The sequence below is a fragment of the Hibiscus syriacus genome, unplaced genomic scaffold (assembly GCF_006381635.1).
Source record: "Hibiscus syriacus cultivar Baekdansim isolate YM2019G1 unplaced genomic scaffold, ASM638163v2 tig00010271_pilon, whole genome shotgun sequence".
NCBI classification, from domain to species: Eukaryota; Viridiplantae; Streptophyta; class Magnoliopsida; order Malvales; family Malvaceae; genus Hibiscus; species Hibiscus syriacus.
Genome location: NW_024062211.1, coordinates 17,564 through 39,440, shown reverse-complemented (window position 1 = coordinate 39,440; position 21,877 = coordinate 17,564).

Genomic DNA, 21,877 nt, shown 5'->3' with positions numbered 1-21,877 from the left:
ATGTATTGATTAAGAAACGTTTATGTTTAATATTAGGTGAGAAATGATATGTTGGAGAAATGGAATTTGAGGAGTGATGCTGATAAGGAACCTTACATCGTACAGTCAAAGATGGATAGTGAAGAATACAAAGAATGGAAGAAAGCATATGAAAAGAAGGTATTCATTAAACTTGTAAATACGTTGATATAAAATATATATAAGCACTATAACATTATATATTGTTAAAAAATGTAGGAAGTGTCAACAAGATGCAGTATTAAAAGGGTAAATTCATTAATTAAACACCTTAAGGAGAAGGGTCAGTTGAATGTGCTAGGAGAAATGGGATTTGGATCGTTGGTAGAAGTAAGGGATCGACCTATTCGGAGGGAATTATGTCGATCCTTGATGGCGCAATTTGATGTTAAACAATGTATTGCTAAATATGGTGATTTTTCATTTCCTCTTGGGATCCCATGTGCTGCAGCCGTCTTGGGGGTAGGAAATGAAGGCAAAAGTGTTGTAGAAGTCTTTAAGAGTAAGAACAGGAAAGCACTTGCCTCCAAATATAGTTTGAAGCAGAAGGTGACATATGTTGAACTTGAAGAGGAAATCAAAAGTGGATCTTACGGGGGGGATGAACTGAAGGCCCGAGTTCTATTGTACCTTGTAGGGATCTTTCTTTGTCCAACGGGTGATACGTCAACGAACAAGAACTATATGAAACTCATTTGCGATGAAGGCTTGAAGGGTGAATTCAATTGGGCTGAATATGTCCATTCGAGATTGATTGAATCAATAATCACCTTTAAAAAGGACAGCCAGAGATATCTCAAAGGGTGCATAGCAATCTTAGAGGTAAATGAGTTGATGAACGTTTTTGTTTTTTATATAAAATGATAGTATAATTATTATTATATAAAATAATAAATTTTATTATAAATGCAGGTTGCACTGTTTGATTTTTGGTCGGACTGCGAGACAGTGCCAGCTTATGAAAGAACCGGAGTGGCACGCATCCGTTCATGGGGGAAGGAAGAGGTAGTTAGAGTGATGTCGTAGTTGAAGTTGGATAGACCGAGGAAGCAAGAAAGGGTAATAAATGTAATTAAATAATATTAAGAATATAATCAATGTCTTAATATTGTAATTTAATTTTGAAGGTTATTGGCAAGGAGGTAGAGGAGGCAGAGGAGAAGGAAGAAGATATGGTTGTATTGGGGGATGACGGTGAGGGAAAACAAAGTAAATTCGACATTTTAATGTCTGAATTGGCTGATATAAAAAAAATCTAATTTGATATCATGCAAAGACAATCAAGAGTCGAAGAGAAACTTGAGAGAGTCGAAGAGACACTTGAGAGGCATAAGGGGGAGTGGAAGGAAAAATAGATAGAGTGGTGAAAGGAGTTGAGGTGTTGAGGAGTAAAATGGTGAAATGAGTTGAGGTGTTGAGGGGTGAAGTGGTGAAAGAAGTTGAGGTGTTGAGGGGTGAACTTAAGATGGTGACAGGTGAAAAAATTGATAGAGTGGTGAAGGAGGTTATGGAATTGAGGAGTGAACTTACGGGGGTGAAAGGGGTGGTTGATGAATACTTGGATGAAGTGGGAAAATTTAAGGGTGAAATAAAAGAGATGAAGAGCTATGTAGAGCAAAATTACGATGAGCTGAAAAAATATGAAGAAGAAAAGAGGGGAGGAAGAAGAAAAGATGGAGGAAATGAGGAGGAGGAATATCGATGTGATCTATACACCGAAGAGTGTTATAGATGCAGATTTGGATTCGGAATGTCCTGTACCCCAGAAGAAGAAGCATAAGGTAAGTTGAATAAAAGAAAACTTAATTTGATCTTTATCATGTTGTTGTGACAAAAAATTTTATGCAAAATTGTAGGTTGAAAAAGCGGATATTCCAAGCGGAATTGATGACATCGAAGTTGCAATTTGTGATTATTTATGGAATAGTGGGTTAGAATCGGGGTAAGTGAAATATATTGTTTTGTGAGTGATATTTAAATATTTCATGACAAGATATTAATCCTAATGATTCATATAGATATTCTGTAATCTCAATGGGAAATCAATTCGCTAATGTATCTAACGTTGCAACGTTGAAGCCTACGGAATAGGTTGGTGATGTGGTAAGTAGAAAGTACAAAATGTTAAAACCTATTGAATATGTTCTGATTGTGTAATTAATTTTGTTAGGTTATTGATTTGCTTGCCTGGATAGTATGCTACGATTCGAAAAAATCACTCCGGAGGATTGGCTACCTTCTATACCACTTAGCGGCGAGTTAAATTAATAAAATATTGAAAAGTAGTGTTATAGACGGTAAATTAATAATGATTGTCGCGTAATTGCAGCAACAGGCGTTGGATGCCAACAAAAAAGTGAGTGTTGAGAGTATTGCTACATTATGGGGTCCCATATTGGGTAACTATGTGAAATTTATCGACTGTGAGAAGGTAAAACACCATACGAATTGCAAATGATGTTTTCGGATATAGAATGTTGAATTTTGTCAAATTAGGTGGGAAACTTGTTGCAGATCATGATCACAATAAACTACCTTAATTCACATTGGTATATGTTGGTGTTGGATATGGTAGATCATGTTGCAACAATATATGATAGTCTGTTTATATCTGAAGCAGATAAACAGAGAGTGAATGATGCTAAGAGATTGGTATGTATGAAAGGACATTATGTAAATTATAATGCATAATTTGTTTGGATCATAACTTCATATTTTTTAATGCAGATGAAAATATTAGATAGTTATAATAAGAAACGCAATTGGGTAGAATAATGTGGATCTCTAGGAAAGTTCCCCTTGAAAAACTTCAAATTTGTTGAGCATAAGATGAATGAGCAATTTGAATGGGTATGAGATGTTATCATAAATAGAAAGCTTAATTTATGCAGGTTTCATAATTGACATTTGTGGTTTTCAAATTTTGTAACATATATGATTGCGGCATGTATGTGATGATGTAGATGGAATCGATCGGTTCTACAGGGGCAACTGGTGATTTTGTAAGTGGAATTAAAAATTCGTTTGCAGTTAAATTGTTAAAAGTCGTAGATTGAATGTTGTGGTTTACAATACTTATTGTACTGACAATTTGAATATAGGATATTGGAGAGTGGGATCGATCGCGAATATTAAACGATCTCGTAAGCCACAATCAAAATCAACTAAGACAAGAGATAACAAAAGCAGCCATGAGACACAAGAATAACAAAAGGAAGCGATGATATAAATATAGGGTTAATTTTGTATAAGATTTATAATTTTGTATACGATTTATAATTTTGTATGTGAATGTAATTATGTATGAGATGAGAAAAGTTAGCAGTAGGTTGTTGTACATGTTTCGTATACACAGTAAGATTCATGTTGATACTTACGATATATGGAGATCGTTGTCTTCATTATTCCAAATGTCATCATAATTGTCATCATGTGCGGGACTGAAAGGCCATTCCATATTGAGGGTATATACAATAACTACAAAATTCAATAACTTTAAAGTAAAAGGTAAATTTACAATGTAGTTAGTAAAAATAGATTTTTTTAATAAAAAAAATTAATAAACACAAATATTTGTTTCTAACATTTTGTCCATTATGGTTCCCAAACGTAAAGTTTCCAAAATGAATGCCCAAACGTAAAGTTTCCATAATTATAATGTAATAAGCGGTATAAATATACCGGATTTATGTGTGAATAGGTCTACATAATGTATCGACACTTTCTCATTTTGTGTCGATACTTTTTGTCCAGAATGAATGCCCAAAATGATGTACGCATTTGTGTCGATACATTTATAAAAAATATCGATCCCAGAAACATCAAAACCCATAAATATAATGTAATAGGTAAATTTACAATGTAACCGGTATAACTATACCAATTTTATGAGAAAATAGGTCTACATAATGTATCGACACATATGAAATTTGTGTCGATATTGTTTGTCCAGAAGGAATGCCCAAAAGGGTGCACCCATAAAGTGTCGATACATTTAATAAAAAGTTTCGATCCCAAAAACATCGAAACCGATAATTATAATATAATAGGTAAATTTACAATGTAACCGGTATAAATTTACCGGTTTTATGAGAAAATAGGTGAACATAATGTATCGACACGTTTTAGATTTGTGTCGATACAATTTTAAATATCGCGTCTTTTTTCCCTTCATTATTTATAGATTATAATCGATACAAACTCCAAATCGAAAAATCCTAAACCTAAAGGCAGAAGAGAAATCTTCCTCTCTGACGAATACTAGCGTTATCATAACAGTGACGTTCAGATATTCAGGTAAATTTATCGATATTTTATGGGTTTGATTGATTTCCAGATTAGAGTTTTTTTCCTGAATGTGTTTGTGTTCCAATGTAATAGCATCCACACCCAAAATGGCTCCAAAACGTCAGCGTCAAAAGCGCGGTCTTTCTCAAAGCTCTTCTCAACCCAGGTATTCTCAACCACAACCTCATTCTCAAACAATCGCTTCTTCTGATGAAATCAGGTCGTTCGAAACTCTAAACTTTAGATTCGATACGGAGAAAGAAATATGGAAGACGAGTTTTAAAGTAAGGAAGATTCGTCCCGAACGTGTCATTGACCTGAGAGTCTTGTTTGATGATAAATATGCATTTAGTTTTAAATCCACATTTATATTTTAGGGTTGGCTTAAATTCTTTGGTGTAGAACCAAAATATTATCCCAACCTAGTTAGAGTCTTCTAAAACAATGCTTCCTTATAGCACGAGCCTAATAAGAGTAATATAATAAGAATTAATACCAATATCATGGGGAAGGATATATATATCTCAGGAAACTATTGTGGAGGGTCTAGGTGTCAAGAATAAAGGGGATTCAGATGAAAATAATATAGATACTACAATACAACGTGTTTTTAGAAATAATCCAATTCACCTAGATGTAGAGTCGAGAGTGTTTCACAAAATGCTCACTTGGTATATCCGGCCTAGTGGGGGGGAAACATTCAACGATTCGAGACAGCGATTATTGGTGGATAGCAAAGTATAAATCCAAAACGACTCCAAAAATTGCTAAACTGATATTTAATACAATTGTATATATATGGTCACAAAAGGAGCAACAATTTCAACTCCACTATCATATGGATGTGTCATCACCCATATGTTGAATAAGAAAGAAGTTGATTTTTTGCATGACGCCCCTATTCGATTAACCCGCAAGATTGACATGTTATTTATTAAAAAAGCAGGATATGATTTTTGTTGAAAAGGTCGGTTGGAAGCGTGTTAAGGAGGTCGGATTAGATCAAGATGGGGGAAATGGACCCCATTGACCATGAAGACGACCAACCAATTAGAGACGCAATGATGGAAGAAGCTCCAGTTGGAGAGGATGTCACAATTAAGACGGTGATGGAATACATGGTCAATTTTCGGGAGTATATTGATTCCCTTGTGAGTGGAATGCGAGCCGATATTTCATCATTGCGCGATGAAGTCTCCATGTTGCGTGACGAATTACGTCAACGACATCAAACGAGTTAGGTAATTAATTATTTATGTTTCTAAACATTTACACGTTCTGAAATGTATTTTATTTTCTTTTAACAGATGTGGACAACCAAGAGGTCAATGAAGATGACGATGAAGATGATGATGGTGAAGATGATGATGATGATGATGATTATGATGATTATGATGATCCAAACAAGTATATCATGTCTGCAACGCCGCCTGTAAGAAAACTTGTAATTTTTTATGTCAATGGTGTCATTGCCTACTTCCCAAGACATCCAAAAGGTTTTAATTCTGTTCTTTTGTATCCATTATTTTAACATATAAGCTTAGAACTTTAATCTCATTTTCTTCATGTTGTAGATGTTGTCCTCAGAACATGATTATATGAATTTATGCATTTTTGTGTAGACAATTTTGTTGTTGCCATTTGGTCTTCCAAGATGAGGTTAAAACTGTTGACCAATTGCATTACTGTAGCCAAAATCGTTAATATACAATTAAATGTTAACATTCAAACTTGATTACAATCTCAGGCATAATATCGACCCTGTACTTGAAAAACTACCTTTGTTGTCTGACCATTTTCTATTCACTTGGGTAAGATGAATCTCATTATAGTTTGCTGACTTTTATTTGTCTATGATTCCTACATATTTATGTTCGACCGTTTGTGAACAGGATCAAGCAAATTGCAAAACATACGATAATGTTACCTACTGTAAAGATCTCAATGATGTTTGGAACACGTTTCCTTATTTCAACGACCTAAATACACTGTTTATCGATGATTCACTGAAAAAAATGATTTATAATCTGGTAAGTTACATTTATGCAATATGTTTTTCCAGTTAAACAGGTGTTCATACATTGATTGATTAACAATTTATGTGTTTATATAGAAATACAATTACATATGTCCACATTCATTTGACGTTGCTTCCCATTCGGGCGACAATGCTCTAAGTATGACACAAATTTATTCCTGCTTATGCGAATTTAGTTTATTGTTAGTAAAATTGCACCTTATTTGTTTGATAATTGAAATTATTTATATATGTCCTCAGAAAAAGGAGGTAACATACAAGATTATTTGGAAACTTTGTTAAAGGCGCATAATGTTCCGGACTTCGTTATAAATAACCATTTTTCATCCGATTAATTTCGTTGTGGGTACATTATTTGAACATTGTTATGTATAAATTTCTTATGTATGTATGTTTTGGTTTGATTATATTGTGTGTATATCTTCATTCGGATGGGATGGGATGTGCATAACAAAACAATCTATCTATCTCTTCCATATGAATACTTTATTCCCACAACGTGACAAGTGTGACAACCCCATCAACTCACAACTCAGCTTTAAACTCAATCAATATTGTCTTTTACCCGCTTGATGATTCATAACGTATGTTACTTGAACAGTATGAATCAATTATGCAATTTTCATGTTCAATTTAACACTGCATTTCAAATTCATTTCATATGTAATTGGAGTTTGAATTTAAATTTCAATTTGAGTTTGAGTTTGAGTTTCAATATAAATTTCGTCTCCACTATAAATATTAGCCTGAGCCTTTGTTCCATCCAAACAACAATTTACTCAATGGAAGCATCGGGAGTGTTTCAAATTTCATTTATAAGGTAACAATTTACCTTTTTCAAAACTTATTAACATAGCTAATATGCACGTTATCATTGATTATTCCATATTTGCTTCTCTGTAGACAGATACATTTGAGGATTGTTGAAATATCAATACTAGTTATTAATGTATTTTACATCTGCGTGCAAATGTATCGAAACACATTATTAAAGAATCGTTTTCTATAATTTCCACAACAAAGTTTTCATACTTAGAAATATCGGTAACTCACAAACATGTATCGACGCATAAAGTTTCCAAACTTAAAGTTTCCCATAAAGTGTTGATACATTTTTAAAAAGTATCGATCCCAAAAACATCGAAACTGAAAATTATAATGTAATAGGTAAATTTACAATGTAACAAGTATAAATATATCGGTTTTTTGAGAAAATAGATATACATAATGTATCGAAACTTGTGGAATTTGTGTCGATACTTTTGGTCCACAAGGCATGCCCAAAAAGGGTGCACCCATAAAGTGTCGATAAATTTTTAAAAAGTATTGATCCCAAAAACATCAAAACAAATAATTATAATGTAATAGGTAATTTTACAATGTAACCAGTATAAATATACCGGTTTTATGTGAGAATAGGTGTACATAATGTGTCGACACTTTTTAATTTTCTGTCGATACTTTTTGTCCAAAATGAATGCCCAAAATGTGAACGCATAAAGTGTCGATACATTTATAAAAAGTATCGATCCCAAAAACATCGAAACCAATAATTATAATGTAATAGGTAAATTTACAATGTAATCAGTAAAAATATACCAGTTTTATGAGAAAATAGGGGAACATAATGTGTTGATACATTTTGTCCAGAATGAATGCCCAAAATGGTGAATGTATAAAGTATCGATACATTTATAAAAAGTATCGATCCCAAAAATATCAAAACCAATAATTATAATGTAATAGGTAAATTTACAATGTAACCAGTATAAATATATTGGTTTTATGTGAGAATAGGTGTACATAATGTGTCGACGCTTTTGAATTTTGTATTGATACTTTTTGTCAAGAATGAATGCCCAAAATGGTGAACGCATAAATTGTCGATATATTTATAAATAGTATCGATCCCAAAAACATCAAAACCAATAATTATAATGTAATAGATAAATTTACAATGTAACCAGTATAAATATATCGGTTTTATGAGAAAATAGGGGAACATAATGTGTCGACATTTTTTAAATTTGTGTCGATACTTTTTGTCCATAATGAATGCCCAAAATGGTGAACGCATAAAGTGTCCATACATTTATAAAAAGTATCGATCCCAAAAACATCAAAACCAATAATTATAATGTAATAGGTAAATTTACAATGTAACCTGTAACATCCTCAATACCGGGTTAATGACTAAATTGTAAAGTCTCAGAATTTGGTGGTTAGAATAAAATGAATGAATAGTATAAAGATTTATATGTAATTTATTGTTTAGGATGGAATCGAAAGGAAGAAGGAATGGAAGGACAATAGAGTAATTGCAAGGAAAAATAATTAAAGAAGGGATAAGTATGCATATAAGGATACACGTGGGTGGAAGGGGAGAAAACACCCAAGACTTCCAGAGTTCTCTTCTTCTTCTTTCTTCCTTGTGCGTGTGAACCAAAGCAAAGGTAAGATTTCTGATTATTGAGTTTCTTGTTAAATTTAATATTGGGTTTTGATTATTAGATGATAATTAAGCTTAAAGAAAGCTTAAGTTATCTTAACATCAAAGGATGATGGAGTTAGGAGAGATTTAAGATTGGAAGTTCTTAAATGAAATCTTGGAATAGAGTTCATAACTAGAATTGAAAGTTAAATTTGACTTGTCATCAATCTAGTTAAGATATACGAAGTGTTAAAAGTGGAATTCAAACATGTTGAATTATTGATGTAATTCTTGAATTTCATATGAAGGATAGAATTGGAGGTTTAAGATGAAATAAATGAGTATAAATTGGTTTAAGGATGTGTACTATAGTTAAGAATGAAAAAGAGGATTAAACATGAAGGATTTAATCCAAAATGAATGAATTTTCGGGTTCAAAAAGAGGATTCTGGGCAGAGTGCATCGATGCATCAAGGTTAAAACCCAGAAAGTGTTTGAAGGTGTATCGATGCACAGGTAGTGCATCGATGCACTCTTTCAAAATAAAAAGATCGAATGCAATTAGTGCATCGATGCATAAGGCATGCATCGATGCATCCCATTAATAATAAAACATCGAATGCATTTTATGTACCGATGCACAAGTAGTGCATCGATGCATACCTTCATTAAAAGAGGAAATTGTCATTTATCTTAATCTAAAGGGTGAAACATTAGAGTATATTAGCTATAATACTGATATAGATCCATGTGTGATTATGTAGATACTAAAAGTAAGCTTATTTCGGAACGATCAAAGGATTAGAATCGAATAAAAGCAAAGCTAAGGTGAGTGCATACTATATGTATAGTATAATGGAATAAGACTTGTGATAAGTCTAATTCCTATATTGATTTTCATAGTACAATAGTTGTGAACATGCATACATGATAATTATTGTAATACATGCATAAGGCATATATATGTTCATGTGATTGGATAAATGATGTATATATATGAATATATTCAAATACACATGTGATATGATATGTGATACGAGAACATGACATGATCTGCATGATCACAAGAGAAATGACATGAGCTACATGATCACAAGAGAAATGACATGAACTACATAATCACAAGAGAAATGACATGAGTACATGAACATATGAAATATAAGAATAATGTCCATAGTATACGATATGAGAGCTATAGGTGTAATTGGCATGCCAAGAGTCGAGGGTATAATAGTACTTCGGGACGTAATCCTTCAGGATATAGTGGTCCTACGGGACATAGGGGTCCTACGGGATAAATATGACAGTCCTTCGGGACGAATACTGAACTAAGGTTCGGTGCCCCATGAGGGAATTGATACGAGCTGTGGTGACACCATTAGTGCACAACCTCTATGTACTCACATACCTCTATTCTCAATAATATACATAGGCAATTGAAATACAAAGTAAAGTGAAAGTGGTACAAGAAGGTAAGTCTTGTACATGCACGATATGATTATATATGTTATTGTGTAATAGATACATGCATATTGAAATGTCATGAAGGAAATGGTAAGAATGCATATTCATGAAGATATTGTTGCATATTCATTTATTGCCTCACTAAGTCTACGACTTAGCGTGTAAGTGATTTACACGTAGGTACCCAAAAATAAGAAGATTCAGAATAGCAGTGGCACGGACAGCAACATTACTAAGAAATCAGATCAGAAGTAATTGACAAAGTAGGTATTTTGTTGTGTATAAAGTGTTGGTATGTAATAATTGGTTAATTACGAATGCTCTGATCGATTTTGTATTAAGTGGTCTCTTTTATGTAAATTAAAGTATTTTGTTTTAATGAAAGTTTTAAATTCCCGGGATTTTTCTTTAAGAATCAAAGTTTGAAAAGTCAATGTGACATCTCGAACTTGTATTCGGGTCGTATATGAGTTAGGAGTGTTACATTTAATGGTATCAGAGCTACGATTTAGTCGATTCTTGGTATAAACTGGAGTCTAGAGTGTCTGATAATGTATACATACCAACAAAATAGTGGAAACTTCTGATCTGATGGAATAGTAAGTATGCTGTTTTGCTAATAGAATTATATGGTTGTATTTTTATAGATGTCCGGACGAGGTAGTTCTAGGAATGAAGCGGGAGATGATAGACCCGCTAAAAGTAGTAATTCACCTGCCCTGGCCAGGCAGAGTAAAGAATAGACATCCTCTGGAATGCCTGTAAATAATCAAGACATATTCTTTAGAACGTTAGACGCGGTATTGAAGCGTTTCCAACCTCCTATTACTTCAACTCCAAAAATGAATGTTGTGAAAGAGTTGAAGGGATTAGGAGCTCTAGAGTTTAGAGGGGAAGCTAATGAAGGTCCTGTTATTGCGGACCTTTGGCTTAATGACGTGAAGGTCATTCTTACGGGACTTCATTGTTCCGATGCTGAGAAGCTGGATGGAGTAATTTCCTTGTTGAGAGGACAAGCAAGGATCTGGTGGACCAATGTTACATTGAGGATATCTAATGCCCAAGTAACTTGGTCATTATTTTTAGAAGAATTCAAGCATAAGTACATTGGAGATCAATTTGTTCGTCAAATAAAGCAAGAGTTCAAGAATTTGAAGCAATGGAATCACACTGTATATGAGTACGAGTGTGAATTCAATAAGTTGAGCTGCTTTGCTGCTGAGTTAATTCCTACAGAGAAGAATACTTGTGAGTGGTTTGTAGAGGGGTTACGTCCTCGATTGAAGAAAATGTTAATTGTCTTGAATTTATCCTCGTTTCAAGAGGTAGTCAACCGTGTCAAGGCTCTGGAAAGAGCTCAGAACGAGAGGTTTGAAAATTCGAGAGCTCAGATAGTCAAAAGAACGGGTGCTTCTTCGAGTTCCGCACCATCAAAATGGGGCAGAGATGCTGGTTTTCGACCCCAAGTTAGATCAGAGTCAGTGGCATCCTCCGTTAGAGGATCAAATCAGATAAGAGGTAGACAAACTCAGTCAGTGGGATCTGGAGCTGGGAGATCTAATCAGAGTCAAGCCAGAAAATGCTCACATTGTGGAAAGCATCATTCAGGGATATGCCGGATGATTTCTGGAGTTTACTTTAGATGTGGAGACACTGGGTATTTTGTTCGGGATTGTCCAATGTTAACCAGTGAAGCTAAACAGCCAGAGAGATCTATTTCTGTAGGCCAGAGAGGAAGATGTAGAGGTAGAGGAAGAAACTAATCGGAATTCTCTGCTCAACAGGAGATACACTCCACTGCTCGAGTGTATAACCTCAAGACCAATGAGGATTGTGATGACCCATATATTATAACATGTACCTTTCTATTGTTTTACAAAGGTGTAATTGTATTAATTGATACGGGGTCTATATATTCATACATTACTAGTAAGTTAGTGAAAGAATTGAACATTCCGTTAGAAACTACTAGCAATGAGGTGATAATGACAAACCCATTAGGGCACAGTGCTCGGATAAATTTGGTGAGCCGAGGGTGTCCCATACAAATTCAGGGAATTGAATTTCCTGCTAATTTGATGAAATTACCTTTCGACGAATTTGAAGTGATACTGGGAATGGATTGGTTATATCGTTATTACGCTAATGTCGATTATAGATTGAAAAGAGTAACGCTGAGAAGTCCAGAAGGGGTAGATATGGTGGTATTTAGTGAATGATGGAATCCATTGGCAAATGTAATTTCAGTAATGTCGGCGAAGAAGTTATTGCTACAAAGATGTCAAGGGCATTGCTAATGTGCTGGATATTAGAACCAAGGAAAAAGGGATTGAAGGAATTCCTATAGTCAGAGAACTTCTCGATGTATTTCCTGCAGAGTTGCCAGGTTTACCTCCGGACAGAGAGGTAGAATTCCAGATTGAGATAATACCGGGAACAGCGCCCATTGTAATGGCACCATACAGGATGGCTCCAAAAGAGTTGCAAGAATTAAAGATTCAATTATAGGAGTTACTAGACAAAGGGTTTATTAGACCAAGTGTATCATCTTGGGGAGCTCCTGTTCTATTTGTTAAAAAGAAAGATGGATCAATGCGTCTTTGTATCGATTACAGACAGCTCAATAAAGTGACTATCAAGAACAAGTATCCACTTCCCCGAATTGACGATTTATTTGATCAATTAAAGGAAGCTCTAGTGTTCTCAAAAGTTGATATACGTTCGGGTTATCATCAATTAAATATTCAAGAGAAAGATATTTCAAAAATGGCGTTTAGAACGAGATATGCTCACTATGAGTTTATCGTGATGCCGTTTGGAGTTACGAATGCACCAGCTGCTTTTATGGATCTAATGAACAGGATATTCCAACCTTATTTGGATTAATTTGCTGTGGTGTTTATTGGCGATATTTTAATATATTCAAAGTCAAAAGAAGAGCATAGTTCACACTTAAATATTGTTTTACAGATTTTAGGAGACAAGAAGCTTTATGCTAAATTTTCTAAGTGTGAATTTTGGTTGAATGAAGTGACATTCCTTGGACATGTAATTTCTGCAGAAGGAGTTTGAGTGGATCCCCAAAAGATTAAAGCTATTATGGAGTGGGAAATTCCAAAGAATGTATTAGAAGTTAAAAGTTTTCTGGAGTTAGCTGGTTATTATCGAAGGTTCGTTAAAAACTTTTCGATCATAGCATTACCCCTAACTAAACTGTTGAAAAAATGAAGTAAAATTTGTTTGGACTCAAGAATGTCAAGAGAGTTTTGAAAAGTTAAAGAAGATTCTTACAGAAGCTCCAGTGTTAGTTCAACCTGAGTCTGGTAAGAACTTTATAGTGTATAGTGATGCGTCTCATAGTGGTTTGGGATGCGTATTAATGCAAGAAGGCAAGATGGTGGCCTATGCTTCGAGACAACTAAAACCGCACGAGAAGAATTATCCAACACACGACCTAGAGATGACGGCAATAGTGTTTGCTTTAAAGATTTGGCGTCACTACTTGTATGGTGAAAAGTGCTACTTGTATACGGATCACAAGAGCTTAAAATACTTGATGACTCAGAAAGAGTTGAATTTAAGACAAAGAAGATAGGTGGAATTTCTCAAGGATTATGATGTTGTGATTGATTTCCATCCCAGAAAGGCAAATGTAGTAGCTGATGCCTTGAGTAGAAAGACGTTTGCAGTGTTGGAACTCTTGATGCTAGATTATCGTTAAGAGAAGATGGTGCAATTTGTGCATAATTGACTGTCAAGCCAGCATGGCTAGATCGAATTAAAGAATTACAAGCTAAAGATGAAAAGTGTTTAAAGAATATCCAACATATAAGAAATGGAGAGGGTACAGATTATGAGATTAAGTCTGATGAGAATTTGTGTTATCGAGAAAGATTGGTAATTCCGGATGATGATGAATTAAAGAATGATTTGTTAACGGAAGTTCATTGTAGTCCATTGACAATGCATCCGGGAGGGAATAAAATGTATATGGATCTCAAGAGTCGATATTGGTGGTCGGGAATGAAGAAAGACATTACGAAATTTGTATCAAAGTGTTTGACTTGTCAACAAGTCAAAGCTGAGCATCAGGTTCCGTCAGGATTGTTACAACCAATTTCAATTCCTCAATGGAAATGGGAAAACATAACGATGGATTTTGTCACGGGGCTGCCTTTAACTCCGAACAAAAAGGATTCAATCTGGGTGATCGTAGATAGATTGACTAAATCAGCCCATTTTATTTCGGTACGAACTAATTTCTCCATGGATAAGTATACAGAACTGTATATTAGAGAGATTATACGTTTACATGGTGTACCTATTTCCATAGTTTCTGATCGAGATCCTAGATTCACATCACGGTTTTGGAAGTCATTACATGGAGCACTGGGAACTCGGTTGAATTTTAGTACAGCGTTTCATCCTCAAACCGATGGTCAATCTGAGTGAACTATTCAAATTCTGGAGGATATGCTAAGAGCTTGTGTCATTGAATTCAAACGATCGTGGGAAAGGTATTTATCACTTGCTGAATTTACGTACAACAATAGTTATCAGTCAAGCATCAAAATGGCTCCCTATGAAGCTCTATACGGAAGAAGATGTCGTACGCCGTTGAACTGGTATGAACTTAAAGATCGAGAAGTTATTGGTCCTGAGTTGATTTAGAATACGGAAGAAAAAGTTCAAGTAATTCAGAATAATCTGAAAGCTGCATCTGATAGACATAAATCGTATGCTGATTTAAAAAGGAAAGAGAATGAATTTTAAGTCGGAGATAAAGTGTTCTTGAAAGTGTCTCCGTTGAAGAAAGTGTTGAGGTTTGGACGGAAAGGAAAGTTAAGTCCTCGATTCATTGGACCTTACGAGATTACTAAGAGAGTAGGACCAGTAGCATATCAGCTAATTTTACCACCTGAAATGGAAAAGATACACAATGTCTTTCATGTCTCAATGCTTAGGAAATATCGATCTGATCCATCCCACATTGTGACTCCTGAAGAAATTGAAGTTCGATCAGATTTAACCTATGAGGAAGAACCTGTTCAAATATTAGCTCACGAAGTCAAGCAACTAAGGAACAAGACTATTCCATTGGTTAAAGTCTTGTGGAGGAATCACAAAATAGAGGAAGCAACATGGGAACGTGAAGAGGACATGAGGATTAAGTACCCCTACCTCTTTGCATAATGAAAATTCGAGGATGAATTTTCTTAAGGGGGAGAGTTGTAACATCCTCAATATCGGGTTAGTGACTAAATTGTAAAGTCTCAGAATTTGGTGGTTAGAATAAAATGAATAGTATAAAGATTTATATGTAAATTATTGTGTATGATGGAATTGAAAGGAAGAAGGAATGGAAGGACAATAGAGTAATTGCAAGGAAAAATAATTAAAGAAGGGATAAGTATGTATATAAGGATACACGTGGGTGGAAGGGGAGAAAACACCCCAAGACTTCCAGAGTTCTCTTCTTCTTCTTTCTTCCTTGTGCGTGTGAACCAAAGCAAAGGTAAGATTTCTGATTATTGAGTTTCTTGTTAAATTTAATATTGGGTTTTGATTATTATATGATAACTAAGCTTAAAGAAAGCTTAAGTTATCTTAACATCAAAGGATGATGGAGTTAGTAGAGATTTAAGATTGGAAGTTCTTAAATGAAATCTTGGAATAGAGTTCATAACTAGAATTGAAAGTTAAATTTGACTTGTCATCAATCTAGTTAAGATATACGAAGTGTTAAAAGTGGAATTCAAACATGTTGAACTATTGATGTAATTCTTGAATTTCATATGAATGATAGAATTGGAGGTTTAAGATGAAATAAATGAGCATAAATTGGTTTAAGGATGTGTACTATAGTTAAGAATGAAAAAGAGGATTAAACATGAAGGATTTAATCCAAAATGAATGAATTTTCGGGTTCAAAAAGAGGATTCTGGGCAGAGTGCATCGATGTATATTCATAGTGCATCGATGCATCAAGGTTAAAACCCAGAAAGTGTTTGAAGGTGTATTGATGCATAAGGCATGCATCGATTCATCCCATTAATAATAAAACATCGAATGCATTTTATGCACCGATGCACAAGTAGTGCATCGATGCATACCTTCATTAAAAGAGGAAATTGGCATTTATCTTAATCTAAAGAGTGAACCATTAGAGTATATTAGCTATAATACTTATATAGATCCATGTGTGATTATTTAGATACTAAAAGTAAGCTTATTCCGGAACGATCAAAGGATTAGAATCGAATCAAACCAAAGCTAAGGTGAGTGCATACTATATGTATAGTATAATGGAATAAGACTTGTGATAAGTCTAATTCCTATATTGATTTTCATAGTACAATAGTTGTGAACATGCATACATGATAATTATTGTAATACATGCATAAGGCATATATATGTTCATGTGATTGGATAAATGATGTATATATATGAATAGATTCAAATACACATGTGATATGATATGTGATATGAGAACATGACATGAGCTACATGATCACAAGAGAAATGACATGAGCTACATGATCACAAGAGAAATGACATGAACTACATGATCACAAGAGAAATGACATGGGTACATGAACATATGAAATATAAGAATAATGTCCATAGTATACGATATGAGAGCTATAGGTGTAATTGGCATGCCAAGAGTCGAGGGTATAATAGTCCTTCGGGACGTAGTCCTTCAGGATGTAGTGGTCCTACGGGACATAGGGGTCCTACGGGACATATATGACAGTCATTCGGGACGAATACTGAATTAAGGTTCGGTGCCCCATGAGGGAATTGATACGAGTTGTGGTGACATCATTAGTGCACAACCTCTATGTACTCACATACCTATATTCTCAATAATATACATGGGCAATTGAAATACAAAGTAAAGTGAAAGTGGTACAAGAAGGTAAGTCTTGTACATGCACAATATGATTATATATGTTATTGTGTAATAGATACATGCATATTGAAATGTCATGAAGGAAATGGTAAGAATGCATATTCATGAAGATATTGTTGCATATTCATTTATTGCCTCACTAAGTCTACGACTTAACGTGTAAGTGATTTACACGTAGGTACCCAGAAATAAGAAGATTCAGAATAGCAGTGGCACATACAACAACATTACTAAGAAATCAGATCAGAAGTAATTGACAAAGTAGGTATTTTGTTGTGTATAAAGTGTTGGTATGTAATAATTGGTTAATTATGAATGCTATGATCGATTTTGTATTAAGTGGTCTCTTTTATGTAAATTAAAGTATTTTGTTTTAATGAAAGTTTTAAATTCCAGGGATTTTTCTTTAAGAATCAAAATTTGAAAAGTCAATGTGACATCTCGGACTTGTATTCGGGTCGTATATGAGTTAGGGGTGTTACATAAGCAGTATAAATATACCGGTTTTATGAGAAAATAGGGGAACATAATGTGTCGACACTTTTTAAATTTGTGTCGATATTTTTTGTCCAGAATGAATGCCCAAAATGGTGAACGCATAAAGTGTCGATACATTTATAAAAAGTATCGATCCCAAAAACATCGAAACCGATAATTATAATGTAATAGGTAAATTTGCAATATAACCGGTATAAATATACTGATTTTATGAGAAAATAGGTGAACATAACATATCGACACGTTTTAGATTTATGTCGATACTTTTTGTCCAAAATGAATGCCAAAAGGGTTGCACGCATAAAGTGTCGATATATTTTTAAAAAGAATTGATCCCAAAAACATCGAAACCGATAATTATAATATAATAGGTAAATTTACAATGTAACCGGTATAAATATACCAGTTTTATAAGAGAATATGTGTACATAATGTGTCGACACTTTTGGATTTTGTGTCGATACTTTTAAATAACGCATTTTTTCTTCTTTCATTATTTATATGTAACGCTAAAAACCCCAAATCGATAAACCTTAAAGGCAGTTCTCTTCTCTTCCTCTCTAACGAATACCAGCGTTCATAACAGTTATGATCAGTTATTCATGTAAATTTATCGATATTATGGTATTGATTTCTAGATTGGACACTTTTTTTCCCTTCTTGTGTTCGATAGGTATGTTGTCGAACCCTTAATTTTTTAGAAAGTATTTGGAAAGAGGGGGTTACGTTTTAAAGTTTGCTATTTGTGAATGGTTATAGGTTGAAAGTTCAATCTTTGTTCGCGAAGATGATGACCTTCAAATGGAGCCCTAGCGTATCAATATTGAAGAAAATCGAAAGCGACCAGTAAGTATCAATGTATTCATGTAATTGTTCTTGAAATGGTAATTGGATTAAAGTATTTAATCCAATTTAATTGATCCAAATCTCTACAGTCTGATTGAATGCGAAAGGATAAAGAAATCTCATAATCATGTTTACAACATAGCCAATAAAACCCCTTGCAGGGTCCAAATGGTAAGCTAGGAATTGGTAAGGCAAGCTTCCTTTTAGGGTTTAGGGTTTAGAGCCCTCGAACGTAATGAGTGCATGATTGAACATTACGTATAATAGTTGTATTCAGTTGTTGAAGCATTGTTCTTAATTTTATATAAGGATAGTTGTTATGATATACGTTCACGTTTCGGGACCAATTAGTTAGATGCATGCAGTAGCCTAAATCCTCAAGGCATAGCACAAGAAATCTGGCACTTAAAGATTTACCAAGAGCGGTAGCTTTTGCTCTGAATGAAGACCAAACCTAGAATCAACTTTGGAATTATGCCTATCATGCTGAAGAGAACCTGCTGAATAATAGGATTTGCACATAACTACAAGCATTTTAAACCCTAAACCTAACTACTCACATGGAAAATTATGAAACAGAGATGTCAATCATTTTATGAGAAATCCTGGCATCTTTGTTGTATAATTTTCCATGTGAGGAGTTGGGTTTATCGTTTAAAATGCTTGTAGTTGTGTGCCAATCCTATTTTTCAGCAGGTTCTCTTCAGCATGATAGGCATAATTGCAAAGTTGATTCTAGATTCGGTCTTCATTCAGAGAAAAAGCTATCGCTCTTGGTAAATCTTTAAGTGCCAGATTTCTTGTGCTCTGCCTTGAGGATTTAAGCTACTGCACGCATCTAACTAATTGGTCCAGAAATGTGAACGTATATCATAACAACTATCCTTATATAAAATTAAGAACAATTCTTCAACAACTGAATACAACTATTATATGTAATGTTCAATCATGCACTCCTTACGTTGGAGGGCTCTAAACACTAAACCCTTAAAAGAAGCTTGCCTTACCAATTCCTAGCTTACCATTTGGACCCCCAGGTTTTATTGGCTATGCAGTCAACATGATTAACCTGGATAATCCCAGTTACAGAACTGATTCCGGCCATGATTGCGGGAGACTATACTCTACAAATTGTTTGGCATTTATGTGATGATGCGGATGAAATATTAAACGATCTCGTAAGCCACAATCAAAATAGACTAAGAGAGGAAATTTTGTTAATGTAGGGTTAATTTTGTATAAGTTACATACGATTTATAATTTTGTATGTGAATGTAATTATGTATGAGATGAGAAAAGTTAGCAATAGGTTGTACATATTTCTTATACACAATAGGAGTCATGTTGATACTTACGATATATGGAGATCGTTGTCATGACGTGCGAGACTGAATGACCATTCCATTCAGTCTTCGAAAAAATCAGTTGATGTAGGCTATGTGCTTGTATTCAAACTGAGTTTGACTTGAGGACATGTTAGTTTGTTATGTCCCTCACCGTTGCAGTACCCACATCGCCTAATTTTCTTCTCGACCTTGTTCTTTGGTACTTCTTTTCTCTTGCGTTATTTTCGTTGAGGGTCGCGAACGTTGTTTACTACACTACTCTGGTTGACTGAATCATTCAAACCAAACGAGTTTTTAACTTCTTCTATTAGTCTTTTTATCTCATCTCTTACAATTTTGAAAGACGCGTCTGTCTTTGATGCACTGCAGCATAACCTACTTGACGTTTAACATAGAGCATCAAACCTTGCCATTTGCATAACTTCTGGAGGCATATTCAAGTCAAAATAATTGGGTGCAGAAGCCTTCGTATCCTTAGTCCACCTACTTTGAATCAAAGTCACGGGCAAATATGTGTAATCCAAGTGCTTCAAAATGTGAAGTTGATGGCGACATGGAAGTCCAACAGTCTTGAATTTTTTGTATGGGCAAATTAGGGTTTTCATACGAGAATAAAAACTAATTTCAAATGTCCTATTTTTTTCTTTATACTTTGTCAAAATATAATGTTGACATTCATCTGATAAGGACTGAATTTCTTTCTCAATCCGGTACAATGTCTCCCGTTGAAGTTCATCTTGGAACGCACGAAAAGATTCGCGGGTAAAAATCTCAGCTGCATGGCTTTCAAGTTCGACCAGTTTTGTGATCTGGAAGGGATTCGTCTGGGAACTTAAGTAATCCGCTTTCAACTCGTTCATACGCATTCTACTAATTCCATCTTCAATTGCACGAACAACATCTAAATATGTCTTATTGTGTTTCAGTACAATCGCTAGTGAAGCATTCATAGACTCACACCTTTGTGTTGAGCGAATATTGGCAAAGAAATGATCGGTTAGATATGCTTGTGCCCATAAGTGCCGAGTATTTCCGTTCTCAATCACCCATGGATTCTTTTTGACGTTGAATTCTGAAACAGTCGAACGTCATTGAATATCGAATTCCTCGGTTGTCCACCAGGAAGTCATGCATTTTGAGAATGCTGCTGTAAATTTTGGGTCACCAATGTTAGCTTGTGCATTGCGAGAAAGATGCCAAGAACATAATCTGTGCTTAGCATAAGGGATATCATATTTGATAGCCCTCTGCATTGGCATATCCCCATCGGTGACAACTGAAATAGGCGATTTATTCATCATGGCTTCTAAAAAATTCTGTAGCACCCATTTGAAAGATTGGGACGTCTCGTCAGCGATTATGGTAGTGGCAAACACAATTGTGTTATGGTGATAATTGACACCAACAATAGACATAATTGGTTGACCATACAAATTATCTTTGTAGGTTGTGTCGAACGCAATTACATCACCGAAGCATGTGTAATATGATCTCGATGTAGAATCCGACCAAATAAGATTATGCAATGCCCCTGATTCGTCTACCGAGTATGTCATAAAAAACTCGGGATCATCATAATTCTTATAAACAAAGTAAGCAATAAGCGCATTCACATCCCCATTGACGATTTCCTTTGCTTTACCTCTTTGAAGTACATTGTAGAGGTCTTTATGTGTAAATCCAACATTATGATAGCCTCCTGCCTGCTGCGTTAAATAGTTTATTACTTGTGACCTTCCAACACCGACCTCTTTCAATATTGTTGCCTCGTCGATATCAACCTTACTTACAACTCTATTAGAATGCATAAATGGTGTCATAGCAAGTGTGCACAATGCATGATTATGTTTCTGATAAGACTTACTTATAACCCAATGATCATTTGTTTTTGTTGTTGTAACTACGACTCTAGCCTTGCATCCTGTTCTTGTGACTGGCGTATGAGCACGTTGACGATTAACAACATTGCCTTTTGATACTCAAAACCCTTTTTTGGAATAACAAAATTATTGTGTCTTCACATTCCCTTCCAC